We start from the raw sequence: 20,803 nt of genomic DNA on the forward strand, positions 1-20,803 counted from the left end.
GTCTCATGCTCCCTGTCACCTCCTTTCAACCAAAAAGATGGCCTCCCTCGTGAAATCAAACATTTGCCTGGTCTTTTAAAACAGGGTGGGTAAGAGATTATATTACCTATCTATTTTAAATAACATAACTAATGTAACTTAATGACAGTATGTTTGTTTAGGCTGAAGTTCCTCTTTAATCTCTAGTTATCTGGCTTGCAGTCACTGCCATGTATCCTCTTTTCTGATTTCTCTCTGCTTCAAACACAACAGGGGAATGATAGCTGAGTGAGTTGTGCGCCCCTCCTACACTGCGCCCTGAGGCTGGTGCCTCTCTTGCCTCGGCCCAGCCCAGGGACCCAGATTCCTTAACTGTCGTGCCTCTGGAACAGGGCCACCTCCACTATACCAGTTCTTGTTGAGGACACACTTTTTATGAGTGGAGAGTAATGGTGGCTGCACTGTTATTGAGGGGAATAACGGTTAGGTATGGTCGGAAAAGCCCGTTTCTGATTCCGCTAAAATTTCCATTTCTAGTTTGCCGATTTTCCATTTTTCTGGAAATCGGAAAAAACAGTGATTGTGATTGGTCTGCCATTCAAATTTTGCAGAAAAATGCTACATTCTCTGATTGGTCCAATTCTTCTGAGTTCTGTGATTGGGCTAAATTTACTGAGTTGTGGTAAATCAGATTTCCGCAGAATTCTGATTACCGATTTCCGACTTCCATTCGGAAATGCGTATATCTCAGTTCTGCAAAATCTGAATGAGTATCCCTAATCAAGGTAGCCAAACGTGTAAATGCCCCCAGACTGATGGGATCACCACAGAAGGGGGGGGGGTAAGGACGGAGTTGTTTCTGGGCATTTTGGTGCCCCAGACGCGGCTTCTTTTGTTTCACCCTCCCAATCAAAATGAATTTGTTTTGCTGGTACCATTAACAAATTGATACATTATATACAGAAATGTTATTTGTCAAATACAAAGGATACATAAATTATTACCAGGCTTAATTCACCTCACCAACTCAGACTCATTGAACCCACATCCAAGCCATTTCTATAATTGTTATGAGGGGTGTGTGGGCAATTTACTGTTTATGTACAGCCTGAGTCTTTATAGGTCAGAAATGCAGAAATCTATACAGACTAAACTTAAATAGGATCTTTTTTTATTCAGAATTGAACTTCATCTCAATCAGTAGCGGATACCCCCATTCCTACAAGAAATGCATTTATTGAAGTATTTATATGGCATATTACGCAGCGCTGTACAGAGTACATTGTCTTGTCACTAACTGTCCCTCAGAGGGGCTCACAATCTAATCCCTACCATAGTCTTATATCTATGTATGTATCGTGTAGTGCATGCATCATAGTTTAGGGACAATTTAGGGGGAAACCAATTAACTTATCTGTGTGTTTTTGGGATGTGGGAGGAAACTGGAGTGCACGGAGGAAACCCACACCAACGGGAAGAACATACAAACTTCTTACAGATGTTGACCTGGCTGGGATTCAAACTGTGGACCCAGTGCTACAAGGCGAGAGCGCTAACCATTATACCACTGTGCTGCCTTCTACCTTTTAATCTTTACTTTTTCTCCAATAGATCATCAGGGGATTTGCTGAGAAGAAAAGCAGGTCCGGCACCAGTCTCAATGCTTCAGTGAGAATTTATTCCAACAGGTACAGTGAAAAAAGGCACATGGAGGTACAAAAGGGCGGCCTGACAGCCGTTTCGCAGGTCTCCCCGCTTCGTCAGAGGCTGACGAAGCGGGGAGACCTGCGAAACGGCTGTCAGGCCGCCCTTTTGTACCTCCATGTGCCTTTTTTCACTGTACCTGTTGGAATAAATTCTCACTGAAGCATTGAGACTGGTGCCGGACCTGCTTTTCTTCTCAGCAAATACATTGTGATATCTTCACTAGGTAAAGAGCACAGTCTGCTCGGTAATCAATTCCGACTGCCTATTCCAGCCCTCTTCGAGTGCCAGTCACCTTTACTCTTCATCTACTAGATCATCAGGGGAGGGAGGGGTCTGTGTAGCTATTGTGGTGAAACCCCTCCCACAGTGTGATGTCATGACCATAGTCCTGACAGTTTGTTTTCTGTGAACCTCATTGCACTGTGGGAAATAACAGCTTTTTCCAACTGCCAAGCAAGCAGTATCTCCCTATGTGCACAGAACTCTCAGTAAACAAACATTCCATACTGATTACCTGGCAGAACTAAAGATATCACCACCACCAGTGATACATTTCAGAATGTAAATCAGAGAGGAAAGATTTTACAATGGCCAAACACTGACTAAATAATCTATAAAGTACTACAGTTCCTCTTTGTGGCACCTGCCATATCATTGTTATGCTAACAAGCAGTGCTAATTTATGTGTTAGAATTCCCATTAACCTTCCTGGCGGTAAGCTCGAGCTGAGCTCGTGCTATGCCGCGCAGGAGGATTTCTCAGGCCCTGCTGCATAATTGCATAATTTTTTTTTTTGGTACACGCAGCTAGCATTTTGCTAGCTGCATGTACTGCCCGAACGCCGCCGCTCCGCGCCCCCCAGACCCCATGCGCTGCCTGGCCAATCAGTGCCAGGCAGCGCTGAGGGGTGGATCGGGACTCCCTTGACGTCACGACGTTGATGGCGACTGGGAAAGCCCTAATGGAAATCCTGTTCAGAACGGGATTTCCAGACAGGCTTGATCGCCGGAGGCGATCGAAGAGGGTGGGGGGATGCCGCTGCACAGTGGCTGTCATGTAGCTAGCGCTAGGCTAGCTACATGATTTAAAAAAAAAAAATTAAAAATAGTGCTGCGCTGCCCCCTGATGGTTTTAATTGACCGCCAGGAGGGTTAATGCACTTCATATTGTTCTAGCAGCTGTGTCTAAGAATTTCTACAAGTACAGTGTGCTAAGAATAGCTCTGTGATGCCCCCTCCTGCAGGTGTCACTCCAGGCATCTGCCTGGTTTGTCTATGCCTAAAAACACCCTGGGGATGTGTGAAAGTTGGGTGCATGATCTAATGATAACAAAAGCAAACACAGCAGGAATGTACAAACTACAAATACTTAATGGGAGCCTCAAGTGAGCAAAAGGCAGCTGCAAGTTTTCCAAATTGCACCGCTCCTGGCTATGGGAACGCAATCAAGGCCAGGTCACACATGCACAGTAGCCCGCAACAGGCCTTTGCAGGGCAGCTTTGAGATCAGCACAGCAGTGGAATTCAGTAAAACGGGAGGGAGGGATCTGAAGGACTACAGGTTGCTGGTAGAAGATTAGAGCCTTTGAGTCACTTGAAAGACCAATACAGTGAATAAATTAAGCAGTTAATATCTGACAGAACCAACAGGGTTTGGACTAGTCCATCTCCTCATGGGGGATTCTCAGGGTTTTTTTTTCAAAAGCATTTACTGAATGTTAGTTGCAAAGTCTAACTGCCAAAAAAGTAAGATACCAGCTAGCCTCCCTATTCGCTTGCACACTATGTTGGCTAGTTAGACTTAGCAACTGAAATTATTTTGAAAACAAAGTAAACCCTGTGAATCCCCATGAGGATATGGACTTTTCCAAAACCTGTCAGATTTTAACTGCTTACTTTTTTTTCCTTGTAGTGGTCATTTAAGGTTCCCTTTAAAACCTGGAACTGTAGCCAAGAGCGCTAACCGCTCAGTGACTGTGCGGACTCTTACATAACAATTTAGTAGGTTAATAAAGTATAATATTTCAAGAAAGAAGTATTGTGGTCTCATAACTGCTCAGTCTCAACCCAGCTTAGCAGAATTAATATTCATTTCTTAAACCATCTTAAGTAGCCCTTACTATGCCAGTCAGCTTTCCATAATAAGCAGTTTTTTGGTATAGCTAACAGCGTGTAACTGTGGTAAAGGTAACCTGTTCCATTCAAAACATTTTCTCCTTTTGTAGCAGCTAATCCTGACCACCACTAGAGAGTGCTGTTGGGAGACCAGAGGTGGGTTACTCAGCCCAGTATAGACCCTGTCTCCTGAACAGCAGAGATGGGCTGAAGATTAGACTTTAAAGGAGTTCTGTGGGGTGTTAAAAAAAGCAGAAAGCGTCACTTACCTGGGGCTTCTACTGGCCCCCTGCAGCTATTAAGTCCCACGCCATCACTGAAGCCTCCGACCGTTCGCCGCCGCCGGTGACCTGCCAATTATTCGGCTAACTAGACGAATAGTACTGTGGCTGAGCAGCCGTGTGCGCATCCTCGCTCCCACGCGCATCATCGGGAGCTTACTGCGCAGGCACAGTACAAGAAAACTTCATACTGCACCTGTGCAGTAAACTTCCGATGACACGCGCAGGAGCGGGGACGCGCGCAGCCATGGCTGCGCAACGGAAGTACTATTCGTATAGTTAGACGAATAATTAGCAGGTCACCGGCGCAGCGAACAGCGGATACGTTAGCCACATGCTTGTTTTAGGTGTGCGATTCAGACACTTCAGGCTCTTTCACATGGGCAGGTGAACTGTGTGCTCAGTGAGCAGTTACCAGGCAACAACATGTAGTTGTGAGAGTTTAACAGTCTTTCCACTGCCTATCATCTGTTCCTGTGAACGGGGCCTTCTGCAGTCAAAGAGATCAACAGGACTGCCAGGCAGCTGGTATTGTTTAAAAAATAAATAAATATGGCAGCCTCCATATCCCTCTCAGTTCTGATGTACTTTCATTTTATTGCTCCACAGGAAGAAAAATTCCCAGGGGGAGAACTACATTTTTCAGAGGACTAGGTATTGATTATGTACCTGGCAGCTGATTAATCAAGGTTACAGATTGCAATCATTAGCTTTGTAAATGTGAGTGGTCTTATGCAAACTTCCTGTTCTGTCCAGGGTAGTGGAGCGAAGCGAGAGAAAGCTGAATTTCCCATGACTATTAAACAATGCTGGGAATCTAGTCATTGTTATAGGTAGCCTATGCATAGCTGATTGAATACAACATTGAAAAAAATAACAATCTGTCCCAGCCGCCAGCAGGACGGTGGTGCCTCTGTGGCACCAAGGAGCTATGGCTCCAGTTCACTAAGACCTGTCCGGTATGGGTCAGTAAAACACTGCATTTAGTTTTTTAGACCTTTTTTTTTTCCGAACTAAGATTTTCGCACATGTAATAGGGGATTTAAAAAAATGATACATACCTGAGTGTTTCCTCCAGCCCCTTCCAGGCTGATCGCTCCCTCCCCGTCCTCTTGGGCCGCCTGGATCCTCCGCAATTCGACCACAAAAGTCCTTCAGTCAGCGCAGTCCGGCTGCACGCACTTTGCCCCGTCACTCTCCCAAGGCCGGGAGCGTACTGTGCAGGCTCAGAACACTCCCGGTTACGGAAGCATGATGGGGGTGCAGTGATCAGAGGACTTTCCGGCCGAATTGCGGAGGATCTAGGAGGTGGAGGACAGCAGGCGAGCTGGAGAAAGCACCAGGTATGTTTAATTGTTTAACCCCCACAGGTTCCCTTTAAATAAGACCTGTTTGGTTTCGGTAGACATAACCAGTTGAGGAGCAGGTCTCATCATCAAAGCTGTGTTCTGCTACAGTGATATTCTCCCACTTCTGGTCTGAGTTGTGATGATTCTGCCTAAAACATGAGGCCTTCTTTTGCAAATTGCTGCTTCTGTCCTACAAGAGTAAAAGGCATCCTTGGTGTCCCTTTAGATCTGCATGACTCCTCTAGTCCCTTTGATTCCCTGTATCTGTCTTTCCCTGTGCACATCTAAAGGGTTACCAAGAAACCTCTATGAATGTGCACTCATGTTTTGTTTTCTGATGTGCCGCCCGAAAGTATATTGGTACCAATGGGATGAGTAGTTAAACAGGGTGGCTCCTCCTATTGGCTAGCTCCTTTGCCTTTCCCTTGCACTGAATAGCTGTTTGTTAGTTACCAACAGCTCCAGGTTGGAGGTAAAATACCAAACATCTCACTTGTTTGACTGCATGCTCTATTCTAGGTGAATTGACATTTATTGAGGTATTTACCTCGCTAGTTGGTAATTTTCCTTTTCCAGGCATCAAAAGCCTAAGTGAATTGACATTTGATGAACTGTTTGGTAAAATCAGCGGTCTTCTGAAATACCAAACCCAGTGATGCTTAGAGATTCGGAGCCTATGCAGGGGTGAGCCTGCAGTGATAGCTGATGAGGCCAGCGGGGTAACCACATGCACTGGATAGGTAAACTTTATAGTAAGAGCTTTTGTACATTCTTAGGCCTGGCAGGGCTCACATGGACAGAACACAGATCAGAGGCTGGCAGAGTAAACACACAGGGTATTGATTTACTAAGATTGGAAAATAGAACTGATTTAGTAGACATGGGCCTCAATTCATCATTGTCTTTGCAATCTTTGTAACTTTTTCCAGTTCGTTAAATTACCGAATTCAAAGTTTATCGATTTCTATTTGTATTCATCAAGGTTTTCCCGCATTCGGTGTGACTTTGATAAAATATCAATAACAATGTGGTAATCATTCAGTAACATGTCGATATTACCATTTTACAGCGGTAATTTAACACAAGGCCATAAGTTTCCTGTGGAATTATGGGTAAAAGGCAGTCCTTTGAACACCACGTGGCAACATTCCGAATAGGGCTTGACACCTGGACCAGGATTCTGGAAGTGGCTTGGGACAATCCCACAATTTCTCCAGCTGCGGCTTGATAGGAGCTTTTTCTGAAAACAATGTAGTGCAGCTAGCAATTTAGTTAACCCTGGCACTGCCTGTGTTCTCTTACAAGATGATTCAAGAGAAATGCCGATGTCCTGGTATAGCAAATAAATCTATTCTCTTGCAAATTCTAGACCTTATTCTTGCCCTTCTGGGCCTTTGAATCACTCTCAGTTGATACATAACCACTTCAAATGGCTCCATCTTCTCTGTCAGCAATGATCTGACAGGAATAACGACAGAGCAGTGAAGGAGATAACTAATCCTAAAGGTAACGCTAAACCACGCCCACTTTCATTTTCATGAATTGCACTTTCTTCCGTTTTATTGCATTATTAGTGAATGATTACCGAATGCTCACTAACAGCTGTAGATAACTTTGATGAATCCTGAAATCAACTTATCGAGTTCGGTATTTTACCGAACTGTCGGTAATTGATTCAATTGATGAATGGAGGCCATGGACTGGATCTAAAAGGACTGTCTTTCATTAGTTGCAGCCCTTGTCTGGGTCATATCAGACCGTAGAGTGTTAAAAAAAAGAAAAAAACTAAATTAACAGTCATGGGCACAGAGTGAACAGTTAACTGGTTAATCCAGACTACCCTGGATTTGTTAGAGATATATTCTTGCTGTGGGTACAGTATATGCATGTGGCTACAAAGGGACCAACTTAAGTTCATCACCCATCTGCAATCCTTGCTGTGTCTGGAAATGACCCAGGTGAAGGTATCAAACATCTCGTAACCATTAAGTCTTATGTACAAAAACCCATCCTGTGCATGAGAGTTGGATCAGCAACTGAACCTGTTTCCAGGAGTCCTGATGAAGCATTCTGTGATACCACGAAATGTGTGTGAGGCTCTAGTTACATGACTTCATAAGCAATCGTATTGGTAATTGTTTTGTAATTAAAGGGGTTCTAGTTAGATGAATATTAGACCAGGACCGGTGGTGGGGAACCGAGGATCGTAGAGGACAGTGCGGGACATGACAGCTGCGGGGGCCGATAGAAGCCCCAGGTAAATGTCGTTTTTTGAGCCCCTCCACAAAAACCCTTTAAGTACCCATCTAGTTTTTGTATTTAACAAAAAATACAAAATATATTTTATGACTGTGTGCTTACAGTTTGATTCCTACAACCCCATTTTGTTTTTGGTACATGCTCCTGAATTCACTTAGCTTTGATTTCATTCTGGCATGACTGACATGCAACAAAAACATATTTTTGTAATTGCTATTGCTCATAGAGGTACTGTATTCTATTTGCATTTTTCCTACAGAGATGACATTTGTGTGAAAATCACAAGTCCCGCCAGTTCACAGTAGAAGTCATCAGTTTCATTCCAATATTGCTTACAGAGATGCTCACTGTCACTGCAGGAGATAAACCTGTGTGCTGTGTTTGCTGTTTTATCCAGGGATGGCCAACTTCGCTCTGCTGGAACTACGCGTAGTTTTATGCAATTACGCTTCACCAAACTACGGCTTCGAAATCAAATATTCGCTTCGTATGCATTTCCTAGACTACGCGTTAAAATACGCAATTACGCGTAGTGCAAAGCGTAGTGTATGCGTATGCTTATGCCCGTATGCAGAACATTTTACGCATTAATTCCTCTTTAAACACTTAAACCGGGAACTCTTCTGTGCGTACATTCCCTTTTCCAATTCGTACATTTGTAAGCATACAATCGCAAGCGGAAAATTAGATGTGAGTAACACATTCGTAGTGCAATACGCAATACACATGTTAACTATGCATAGTGGGCGTAGGCTACGCGTAGCAGTACTTCGATATGCATAAATTCGTAAGCGTAGTTTTGAAACTTCACCTACGAACTACAATGCTTAGATGCGAACTCCTGATTGGAAAGGCCACAAAGGCCTGGACCTTGTGTGGCTTCTTCACTAGGCTGACAATGGAAAAGGTTTTTTTTTTGCATATGGAAAAGAAGCCTGCAAATGGAAGAGGGAGGCTGAAATTAGGGGGCAACAAATGGAAAATGGGAGATGCTGCCCGAGGGAACCATACATGAAAGAGAGGGGCTGCTGTACAAGGATCTTATAAATGAAAGAGGGGGTTGAACATGTAATGGGAATGGGGCTACTGCACATAGAAAGGGAGCCAAAAGAAAATTGCCCTAGGGCCAGAAAAAGTATAAATCCAGCTTGACTGCAATTAGCATTCAAAGAACTATTCATGTATATTTATTTTGCCGGCAGTCAAGGGGGGTATCTGGACAGTGATAAGCTTCCTGGCATGTAATTAATAACCTTCCCTGCAAAGTGAAACACAGTCTATTAACCCTTTTAGTAACTACGAAACAAGGCCCTAGTTCCTCTAAGCCCAAATCCTTGCAGAATTTGTAGCATTTCCAGAGAGAGTGCAGGGAAACGCTGCCCATCTAACCTATGGCTTGCTGTCCAGTTCGCACTGCAGTGCAAATCTGGACAGCAGGCTGCTGTTTTACGCAGCACACAGCTGAATTCCTATAGGCCTGACACAGCTTAGGGCGCTGCGGCAGAATGGGAAATGGCCGCGGGTGCTAGTGGGAACCGGCCCTACCTGTCCTTGTAGGTTTGTGTGGTGTGGTTAATTTTTTAGTGCAAAGTTCTGTCGCAGCTCCTGTAAATTCTGGTTAAATCCGAATGTGAGCTGAAACTTTACAGCAAGATAAAAAGCATTGCGAACTGACAGTTATTTATCTAGCAATTCTTGAATCCAAATAGCCCACTGCAAAGTTCTGTTTCAGCCCCTGCAAATTCTGGGTCCAGTTAAACATGCATAATGGTGAAATCATTTTCTCATTGCTGGGCATTAGCATTGGCGTGCGGCACGAGTTGTTCTTACCCATCCACTACAGAGAAACTTAACAAAGAAGTCAATTTGTAGATGTAAAATGACCTGACGTCCGTCCTGCAGGCGAATCTGCGCACTCCCTGGACTGTAACTGTAACACTGCAAGAACACAAGAAACACATTTCTTATCCTAATTAGATACAACTGAATTCCTTTTCAAATGAACTTGCCAGGGCAATGCTTATTCCGAGAGACTCCCAAGTAGAATAATGATACTGTAAAGTTAGGCCAAAGCTGCTCTATGAGAAGGAAGGCAGCTAATAAGACTTATCTAGATCCTTGCTGTCTCCTCCGGCCTCACCTGATCAGAACTAGCTACCCAGCAGCATGTTTAAGTTTTAAATAGCTTGTCTTCATGACCTCCACATTTCACAGTCATTACAATGTACAGTACAAATGCTTGGAGGCATTACTTACAAGGACAGAAGGATAGTCCTAACTCCTTGTATTCTGTCAACACATGATTTATGTTTGAGCTAAATGGCTATGACATTCTGTACTCTTTAAAAATGTTTCAGGTATTTATGGGAATCAGGGTTTCCACCTTTTGTCTGAGAAAACACTATACAGCTGCAAATATATACGGTAAGCTAAAGGATTAGCTTTCAGGAGTAAATTATTATTATTGATTTATAAGGCACCAACACATTTCGTGGCGCTGTACACAGTGGCGTAGCTAAGGAGCTGTGGGCCCCGATGCAAGTTTTACATTGGGCCCCCAAAGCACTCTATACATAACAATTGATTTGTCACACCAAAACCTGCCAATGGCAACTACAGTGTCAGAGGTGCAAGAAGGGGATGGGGAGCAGTTTGTTAATGATTACCACTATTCAAAGCATCTATAGAAGTGATTATTATGAGCACAGGACCAATAGAGAGCTAATACTGTAATTGAGGGAGGGCCCTTTGGGGCCCCTCTTGACCAAGGTCCCCGATGCGGTCGCTACCTCTGCACCCCCTATTAGAGATGTCGGCGAACCCCTCACCCGGTACTACTTCCGGGTCGCTACGACCTGAAGTAGTATGGCTGCGCTGGGCCGGCGGTGCGCGTCCTTGATTGCGCGCCTGTAGCCGGGCACTTTCTGCGCATGTGCGTGACGTCATGAGTGATGTCACGCTCATGCGCAGAGAGTGCCCGGCAACAGGCGTGCGATCAAGGACACGCACCGCCGGCCCAGCGCAGCCGTACTACTACGGGTCATAGCGAGTTATCTGTGTATATATAGTATGTTTTTTGGGATGTGGGACAAAACTAGAGTTCCCGGAGGAAACCCATACATGGGGAGAACAGACAAACTCCATGGCTGGGATTCGAGCCATGGACCCAGCACTGCAAGGCAAGAGTAATATTGACCCATTACAGTGGTCTGAAACTCTCACAAAACATTCAATAAAAATGTGTTTTTCTTTTTATTATTCATACAGTTATCATATTTGCTTTTGTGCACAAGTAGTATTGTCTGTCTACAAATTACAAGTTTACAAAGTGTAGTTTTTCTTGCCCTGAAAGCTTTCATTGCATTTTATTCCAACTGCTTTGGATTATATATTAAAATCTTCAAATGAGTTGTTCTGAACTGTGTGTGTTCCTGAAGCACAGACAGCTTCTCGCTGAAAAGTGTTTTTTACTTGTTGCAGACAAATGTATCAACATTGGAATGTAAACAAAGATACTGTTATCTCCAGTTTGGATGCAGATTTGAATCTGAATATCAGGACAAAGTGCTTTATTTAACCATGTCAGTGATGTTCTGCTAAAAAATGTTCTGGGATAGTAGCTTTAAAGCTGTGAGGAATCTTTTAGAGCAAAGTAGAAATGCTGACTTTCAGACCACTTTAACAATACAATATTTTACTCAGATGTGATCATATTTGTGGAGTCGTAAGTACCTTATATACTCGTGTATAAGCCTAATTTTTTTAGCATAAAAAATGTGCTGAAAAACACCCCGCTTGGCTTATATGCAAGTCGGTGGAGCAGAATGAATGGTGGGGAAGGTTGTATTACTGGCAGAAGAGCATAAGGATCATGCACTAGTGATCCTGCTCTTGCCAGCTGGCTTCCTGCTGTGTCAGTGCCCCCCATCCCCTGCAACATGGTACACAGAGTGCACTGCTCAAGACTACCTGTGTCCCCCGGCATGTGGAGCGGAGCATGCAAGAAACATGTCAGCAGTGCAATGATCTGGGATTCTTCCTATGTGGCAATCACTGTCTCTCATATCTATGATGCCATCTAGTGGAGTCTTGAGACACAACTGTATCATTCTTGGGGCACATCTGACTATGGGGAGGGGGGGGGGGCTGACTTGTACTGGGGGCACATCTGGCTACTGGGGAGCCAACGATATACTAGGGAGTGGGCTTATACGTGAGTCAATCACTTTTTCTTGGTATCTGAGGGAAAAGTGGGTACTTCGGCTTATACGCAGGTCGGCTTATATGCGAGTATATACAGTAATTGTAAGGTAATTATCGATTGGTCCCATGAATGGGTTGATTAGGGCACTCTCCAGATACAATCGTAAAATCCAACATTACGATCTACAAAATTCTGTATTGCAATCAACCATAGAATCGTTTCACATTGATTATTTTCAGCACTAGTCTAGTTTAGGGGACCTAGTTGGAAACAATTTGTAGAGGGTGCTGTAATTGGAGAGCTTCCAATCACAGCACCCTCTACAGCACAAAGCTTTGTGATTGGCTGAATAGTGTGGGTGTAGTTTACTACAACTTATGTGAAATCTAAAAGTTCAAGAAGGTGATGTCCGCTCAATGACATTAGTGGAATTTCCCCTAAACTAGACTGGCGCCTGATTTTCTCCACACACACTGCGTGGTTTTCTGTACAATTTGATCATAAAAATCTGATATAATAATCACGTGATGAAAATATTATACAGTACCATTAATTGGCACCTTAAGGCTGCTTACACACAGGGACGTTACGTGCGCCTGTAACGCTCCCCCAACGCACAGCAATGTAACACAAGTGGGCTGTTCACACAGCCCACGTTGCGTAACATGTAACGCTGCACGTTCTCCCGAAAGTGCAGCATGCTACGGCGTTAGATCGGCTATAGCCGCGTTAGACTGTTTGCACATGCTCAGTGGGGGGCAGAGAAGAGGCGGGGAGAGCCAGCTACAGTAGCCGCGCACATGGCTACTTAATATTCACTGCACTGGCGGCAGCTGATTGGCCGGCGGGACCACGTGATGCGGAGTGTCTCGCTCCGCATCACGTGGTCCCGCCGGCCAATCAGCGCCACTCTGGGAGACCTTATAGAGATAGAGCCGCCTAACGCGGCTCACTCTACCGTCCTCTCTTGCAGCACCATACGTTGTGTTAGGTGCACGTTATGCGACATTAACGTGGCACCTAACGCAACGTCTTGGTGTGCAAGTAGCCTAAAAGTATGCTAAAATTCCTTGTACAGTACAGCAAAACCACATATGTAAAAAAGAAAAGCCGACAGGAGAATATTGGTAAATTTACTGCTATTCTATTGTTACAGTGGCAAAAATGATATTAAAATATTGTTCTGATATTTTACTACAGATAAACCTTATCCTTATTCTCGTGCTGAACCCTCCCACTACCAATGCCTAACTTTAAACAACCCCCACACGCCTTACCTTAATGCGGAACTGTAAATAGATTAAAAACAAACGGTTTCACTTATCTGGGGCTTCTACAAGCCCCCAGCATCAACCCTGTCCCGCACCGATCCTCCACGAGCCTCCGTTCTCCCGACCCCGCTCCTTGACTTGTAAGTCAAGGCCAGCACAGCCCTGCCAAGCGTATCCTTTCTACGTGTTCCCGTCTACAATTGCGCTATTGCAGACTGGAACGCGAAGAAAGGATACGCGTAGCCAGAGCTGCGCAGCCGCAGTGGCCCGGCGAGGAAACCAAAAGTAGCTGGCGGCGGGAGAACGGAGGCTCGAGGAGGACCAACGCGGGACAGGATGGCTTGCTGGGCCCCAGGTAAGTGAAACAGTTTGTATTTAATCTATTTACAATTTACGGGAGCACCTAAATTTCCCACCATTACCCATATTTCTTTTTTTTTTAAAGAGAATTTTTATTGAAGTTTTTAACAAAGAACAGATAAATCAGCAATTCAGCATCATTATACCAGTTAGTGCTGTTATCGTGACGTGACTCAGAAACAGATATACATCTATATATATATATATATCATACGGGATTGTAGAATGGAATACATAAATTATACGTAGATCAAGGGTATACATATCATAATACATATCAATATAGTGTCTGATACATCCTTAGCTTCTATAGTTATGGGAAAGGTTACATTTGTACAAGGTCCTGTACCGAGGCAGTGATATCAAGATTGGGTATGACAGTATGTACAGCTTTTACCCAACTGCTCCATATTTTATCAAATTTTGTGTATTGGTTTCTTGATTGATATGTAAGCTTATATAAGGGGAGGGCGTCATTAATCAGTTTTTTCCAGTTGGACAGAGTGGGGGCAGTAGGATGTTTCCATTTAAGGACTATCAATTTTCTAGCATAGAATAGTAGGATACGGGTCAGAGACAGTTGGTTTTTGGAGCTGGGGGTGTTTCCTGTGATACCCAATAAGCAAAGTTTTAGATCCAGCATGACTGGTAGATTTAAAGAATCTCTGAGAAAGTGCATCACAGACTTCCAGTAATGATTGACCATAGGACAGGACCATGTACAGTGTATAAAATCGGCATTGGTGGCTTTACATTTAAAACATCTACCATCTGACAGGGGACTCATTTTGGATAATCTCAGTGGGGTGAGGTATGCCATATGAAACCACTTAGCGTTTATGAGTTTGTCTTGGGAGGCTATGACTGTTTTGGCATAACAGTCCATATGCTCTGCCCAGTGTTCCTGGGTTATAGTAGGTTCAGCTGCTAGCCATTTCTCTCTGATAGCGTATGGTTTGTAGGAGGTGTTGTGTGTCATTAGGAAGTTATAAAGAGTAGATATCTGTTTGGTTCTACTTTTATCTAGGAGGTGTTTTTCCAATTCTGAGGGAAGTAGTGTTACATTTCCTAGTCCAATTTGGGCTTTCAGCGCGTGTCTTAGTTGGAAATATCGGAATAATGCATGTTTGGGAAGATTAAACTCAGATCTGAGGGTTAAAAAGTCTTTAAAAGCCCCGTCTGAGTATAGTTGTGAAAGATATTTAATATTATGTTTATACCAAAAGGCTATATCCGGAATTGAATTTAGCTCTGGTAGGTTGTTATTGCCCCAAAGGGGGGAACTGTACGAGATGTAACGTACCGGTTCACCAAGGAGTTTTCTAGTACTTTTGTATACTCTAATGGTATTGGATATTAGATTTGTTCCTAGGTTTTGGGTAGGTATATTATATCTATAGATTGCGGCGCATAGTGCTTCATATGATCCAGCTATGTCTGCCTCCGTTTTCATACTGGAATCCGATCTATCACCACTGAGCCATCCTTGGATTGGTAGTAATTGTGAGGCTAGAAAGTATATGAAAAAATTTGGAAGTGCCAGTCCTCCCAGTGAAGTGGGGAGTTGTAATTTTGCTAAAGATATTCGGGGTGAGGAGCCCGTCCAGATAAAGGAAATCATAATGGAGTCTATACGTTTGAATATAGGCTTCGGAACCCAGAATGGAGCCATTTGCAGGACATAGAGGATCTTTGGTACCATGATTGCTTTGATCACACAAATTCTACCATAGACATTTAGAGGTAGTGATGACCATTTTTTAAGTTTTGTTTCGATTGAATCTAATAGTGGCAGGATATTGGATTTAACAAAGGACACTGCAGGGGGGTGTATTGTTATACCTAGGTATTTAAAGCTTGAAACTATTTGAAGTTGCGAATTTTTTGCGATGAGTTGTGGGTTAAGGGGATCTATGGGGAATAGGTAGGACTTGGACCAGTTTATTGACAATCCTGAAATATGATAAAATCTGTCATATATTTGTAAAGTGGCCTCCAAAGATGGGCCCGGATCGGCTAAATATATTAGCATGTCGTCCGCATATAGGGATATGCGTTCTTCTATGTGGTTAATTTTTTGACCTTGGATGTTAGGGGAGATACGAATGGCTTGGGCAAGGGGTTCTATTGCTATAGCAAAGAGAAGTGGGGAGAGGGGGCATCCTTGTCTCGTCCCTCTGGTAATTTTAAAAGTATCGGAGAGTATTGTGTTGATTCTTATTTTTGCTGTGGGTTTGTAATATAGGATCCGGAACCATCTCTGGAAGGCCCCACCGAACCCAAGGTATTTTAATACTGCCTCCACATAGGGCCACTCTATTGAATCAAATGCCTTATTGGCATCTAGTGAAAGAATTACTCTTGAATTAGCATTTTTATGGGGGTAATGTAGATTAGAGAATAGGCGTCTGATATTCATCCTAGTGGAGCGGCCTGGGATAAAACCTGTCTGATCTGGGTGAATTATAGTTGATATGCAGGTATTAAGTCTATTGGCTAAGATTTTAGTTAGGATTTTAATGTCGGTATTGATAAGTGAGATTGGGCGATATGAATCGCATTTTGATGGTTCTTTGTTGGGTTTAAGGATGACCGTAATTAATGCCTCATACATGGATGTAGGGAGAATTCCAGTGTCAAATATGTGTTTGAAGAGGGATATCAAGTGGGGGATCATTAAAGCTTTATTTTTCTGGTACCATTCAATAGGGATCCCATCAGGACCTGGGGCTTTGTTATGTTTAAAGGATGTTATTGCCATAGAGATTTCTTGGGCGGTAATAGGTTCATCGAGTTCTTTAATTGTATCAGGTGTTAAAGTTGGTAAGTCAAGTTCTTTTAGAAATTCTTCGATTTCTGCTTCAACTGGGCCTAGTTTTGCGGAGTATAACTCCGTGTAAAAGTCAGAGAAGGCATACGCTATATCTTGGGATGTATGGTATTCCATACCGGAGGGTGTGATTATACTGGGTATGGCCTTGGATTCTATAGTGGATGCCAAAAGATATGTCAGAAGTTTACTACATTTGTTCCCGAATTCGAAACTTTTTTGTTGTTGTATAAGATTTTTGCGTTTAGTGGAGTTTAATAGGGTTAATTCTAACTCCCGGCGTGCTAATTGCCAATTAGTGTAGTTAGTGGATGTGGGGTCTGCTATAAGGAGCATTTGGGTTATTTGTGTTTTCCTTTCGTGATATTCTCTTGAGGCTTTGTCGTTTTGCCTAATTCTAGAAAGACATGCACGGAAGGAGCCCCTTAATACGGCCTTTCCTGCGTCCCAACATATATTGGCCCCTGCAGTGTCCTTATTGATCCTCCAGTATTCCTGCATATTCTCTCGGCACTCATTCAGTATTGTTTCATCCTCCAGCCATGCCGGGTTCATGCGCCATATTATTGGTGTGGAGCAACCCGGAAGGCGCAGCTCGCATAATAGGGGGGAGTGATCGGATATGCCATGGGATAGGTATTTTATACTATCTATCAGTTTGAGCATATCAGGTGACCCAAAACATAAGTCGATTCTCGACATTGTCTTGTATGAGTCTGAGAAGCATGAGAATACCCTGTCTTCCGGGTTTCTCCACCTCCATATATCCTGTAGGCTATACGTGTCTATCCAATTCAGAAGGGGGGGATAAGTTCTGCCTTTTTTACTGAGCCTATCCAATTCCGGGTCTATTACCGCGTTAAAGTCACCTAGTATAAGTAAAGGTCCATCTAAAATAGGGTGTATTTTACCCATAAGTTCTATCAATGAAGAAGGATTAAAAGGGGGCGGGATATATATTGATGCTATTATTATAACGTTTCCATCGAATTTGCATTTAATGACTACATAATTACCTTTGGGGTCAATTCTGACATCTGTAATATGTCCTTGGAAGGATTTAGCTATTAGGATAGCTGTGCCTCTGGAGAAGGAGGAATAATGAGATAAATAGTATGTGGCGATCCAGGGTTTCTTTAATAAAAATGCTTTGGCCCCCGTCAGATGGGTTTCCTGTAAGCAAATAATCTGTGGTGATTGTTTACGTATGTGATCAAACACTAATTTTCTTTTAATGGAGTTGTTCATCCCTCGAACATTCCATGATAATATTGAGATTGTGGCCATGGGGAAGCAAGTGTATGGTCTTTATTTAAACGAGATCTCATTATTGTCCTATTCCGAGTCACGTCTTGTTGGATACCTTTTATATGGCTGTTGCTGAATTGCGAGAGAAAAAAAACATATAACCATCTTATCTAAAACTAACCCTAATCCCTCACCCACCCTACCCCCTGTTTAAACAACTACAGAGAGTGTATTACCCTAAACACTAGTGATAAAAAGAGAGGGGGATAGATAAGTGGCTGCTATGTCCATCCCCGTTGGCATAGAGCAAGAAAACATAGATAAGAGATAAAGTTTCCGCTACAGCGGTCTTATTTTGGATATAATCGCTCACTAATATTACATTTAGATTTGTTTGTCGTATATTAAAAGGCTGTTTAAAGTAGTATTAATCTAGATTATATGATTCCTCCATTCACTGGATAATCATGTGTATTTTAAGGGAGAGTATGAGGGAGGCCCTTTATTTTGTCATATTATCTTAATGGTGATACCTTATATCTATTATATGGGTAACCTAGAGATTGCAACCAAAGCGTAAGTTACTTAAGTATTAACATCTTACAGGTAAAAGTTTTCCATCTGATACAGAGGCAATGATAAGACAGTGATATCAGTGATATAATACATACAATAAGTTCAGTTTGAGAAATAAAAAGAAAAGGAGAAATTATTATTTTCCAGTCACCACTAGGTGTCAGCAAAAGATCACAAATGGTCTGCTTGTCTGTATAATGGTTACAGCTTTCAGAAGTCTGTCTGTGTACCATGACAGGCATAGGGAATTATGCAAAAAAAAACCCTGGTTTTTGTAAAGGCGGTTTATGTGGAGAGATAAACGAAGGGAGGCAAAAAAAATAACAATATTGATATAGAAGCGCAAAAGCGCAGTGGTTTCCTATTGAAATAAAAGAGAGTTCCTCTGGGCATGGTTTAAGCAAGCGTCAGACCACTATCAGAGGTAGTGGTGTATGGTAAAATGTACCCACGTTATATGGGCTGTATTAAAGTAATATTACCATCTGTTGTAAAGTTATCAGGTGTTCCTCCTTGATCTCTCAGTGAGAACAGGGATGGGTATATCCTGCTCTTCCATCCACGATGCTGCTTCTGTGGAGTTCATGAAGAAATGAGTATTGCCCTTGTACTGTACCCGTAATTTCGCAGGGAACAGCATGCTGTAAAGGATTTGTCTGGCTCTCAGGCCTGCTTTAATTGCATTAAAAGTATTGCGTGCTTTCTGTATCTCTGATGAAAAGTCCTGAAATAGCGAGATTTTGGATCCATTACATTCCAGAAGGGTTGCAAATCTTGCTTTTTGCAGTATCTCCACCTTATCCCTATAGTTCAGGAGTTTCGCTATGATAGGTCTTGGTGCTCTGCCAGGTTTGGGGGGTCCTCCCGGGACTCTATGGGCTCTTTCTATAGAAAATGTGTGTGACAAGTTCAGGTCTGGAATCGATGTTTTCAGCCAGTTTTCAAGGAAAAGTTCTGGTGTTTTAGCTTCAGATTTTTCCGGAAAGCCTATAAAGCGAATATTAGATCGCCTGGATCTGTTCTCTAAGTCGTCAAGTTTTAGAGTGTGTGTATCTGCTGTTTTCTTAATGGCAGTTTGTGCTATTTTCATAGGCCCAACTGTGTCCTCTAGATCACTGATTCTTTGGTTTGATTCTATGGCCCGTTCACGCATTTTCCTCATGTCATCTTTGACAAGTGAGAGGTCTGTCTGAAGGGAGTCTAGTCGTGTATTAAGGCTCAAGTGTAGTGTTTTAATGGCCTCTAATATTTCAGCACGTGAGGGCTCACCTTCATCATCCTCGGCTTCATCCTCACTGGAGGACTGCATGCGTCTCCCTCTCCGGCGCTTAGGTGTCGGTTGTTTTGTGGAGGATGTATCCGCTTTGCTATCAGCCTCGCGGTCTGCTGATGTTGTGTCCTCCTCCATGCTATCTGGATCGTGTGCGGGCGGATGGCCGGTGTCTTTAGGCATGACGGGCGTGTTCGGGCCTAGCACGGCGCCATCTTTACTGCCTTCCCGAGCAAACCTGGCAAGTTTGCTGGCGATGTCTTCCGTCTTCTCCGGGCCGGATTTAGCCATTTTTGGTGTCGGATGGACGGCGGTGGTCTCAGGAGGAGAGAGGGGTGAGTCTGCTTTGTCTGTGCCGCTTAGCGGGGCAGGATTCTGCAGGATTCTAGTGGGGATGGAGGAGCTGCTATGAAAGCACGTCCTCACTCACTCATAGCTAGCCACGCCCCCCCATTACCCATATTTCTACGGGCACTTATAGTGGTGCCCAAACTTCTACCACTAGGGGGTGTGCCCAAATGTCCTACTCTGTGTGGTAGAGCAATGTTTCTCAACATGTTATTGGTATGTACCCCTTTTAAAACCCTGTACTCACTAAGTACCCCCTAGTATAGTAACCATTATCACAAGTACCCCTTGACAAATATATATTTAGTCATAGTACATGATAATTGGTTCTAAACAATTTCCAAGCATTTATTGTTGCTTTTAATTAGCTAAAATACTAATTTGGTGTTGTTTAAATGAGATTTATCATTTTCTAAAACTCTAAATTTGTTCTTGGTTAAGTATATCAAGCCCGAGTACCCCCTGGAACCATCAGAAGTACCCCCTAGGGTAGGCGTACCACACGTTGAGAACCTATTTGGTAGAGTTAGGCCCCGTTTACACTTAATAAGTTGGTACACGTTTTTTTTCCTTCTCCACACCTGCATTGCGGCTATGTAGCCGCATCGCACCGCTCCTAGTGGAAACGGGCCCTTAGTATGTGTTAGTACGCGGTTTTTCTTTGAAAATTGCCTCAGGCGGCCAAAAGTCTAGGGCCGGGCCTGTTGGGAGGTATGCGTTAAGTGTGAAAGGTGCCATAGGAAAACATGGGCATTACTTTGAAAATCAGTTTTCTTTCCGTTTTAACTGAGAGCAACTAAAAGGGCAACTAAAAGGGCCTTTCAGAGTCCAACATTGCATTATCTTTCCCAAGTCCCTTCCGGTACATATTTCAATTCAGTTGCTGAAAGTTTAGTTCCACTTTTTTCAAAGTGTGTCATGACAACTGGCCAAACACTTCCCACCAGAACAAAGCTCTCAGCAGGAGGCTCTCCCATAATGCTGGAATTATCATTAGTATTCTCTAT

At 43.2% G+C, this 20,803-nt stretch overlaps 1 protein-coding gene across 2 annotated transcripts in view; it reads left to right on the plus strand.

Moving 5' to 3' along the window:
- The window catches only part of PDP1 (pyruvate dehydrogenase phosphatase catalytic subunit 1), an 89,386-nt gene that overhangs the window by 42,789 nt on the left and 25,794 nt on the right, over nt 1–20,803 (plus strand). Inside the window, exons 1-2 of one of the 2 annotated variants that reach the window (XM_068237655.1) lie at nt 4,549–4,609; nt 4,691–4,735. The exons of the other annotated variant lie outside the window; for it this stretch is intronic. The gene's annotated coding sequence lies outside the window, so the exon portion shown is untranslated. Of the gene's footprint in view, nt 1–4,548; nt 4,610–4,690; nt 4,736–20,803 lie in introns of those variants that run through there. 2 annotated transcript variants of the gene reach the window in all.

The sequence above is a fragment of the Hyperolius riggenbachi genome, chromosome 5 (assembly GCF_040937935.1).
Source record: "Hyperolius riggenbachi isolate aHypRig1 chromosome 5, aHypRig1.pri, whole genome shotgun sequence".
Classification (NCBI taxonomy): Eukaryota; Metazoa; Chordata; class Amphibia; order Anura; family Hyperoliidae; genus Hyperolius; species Hyperolius riggenbachi.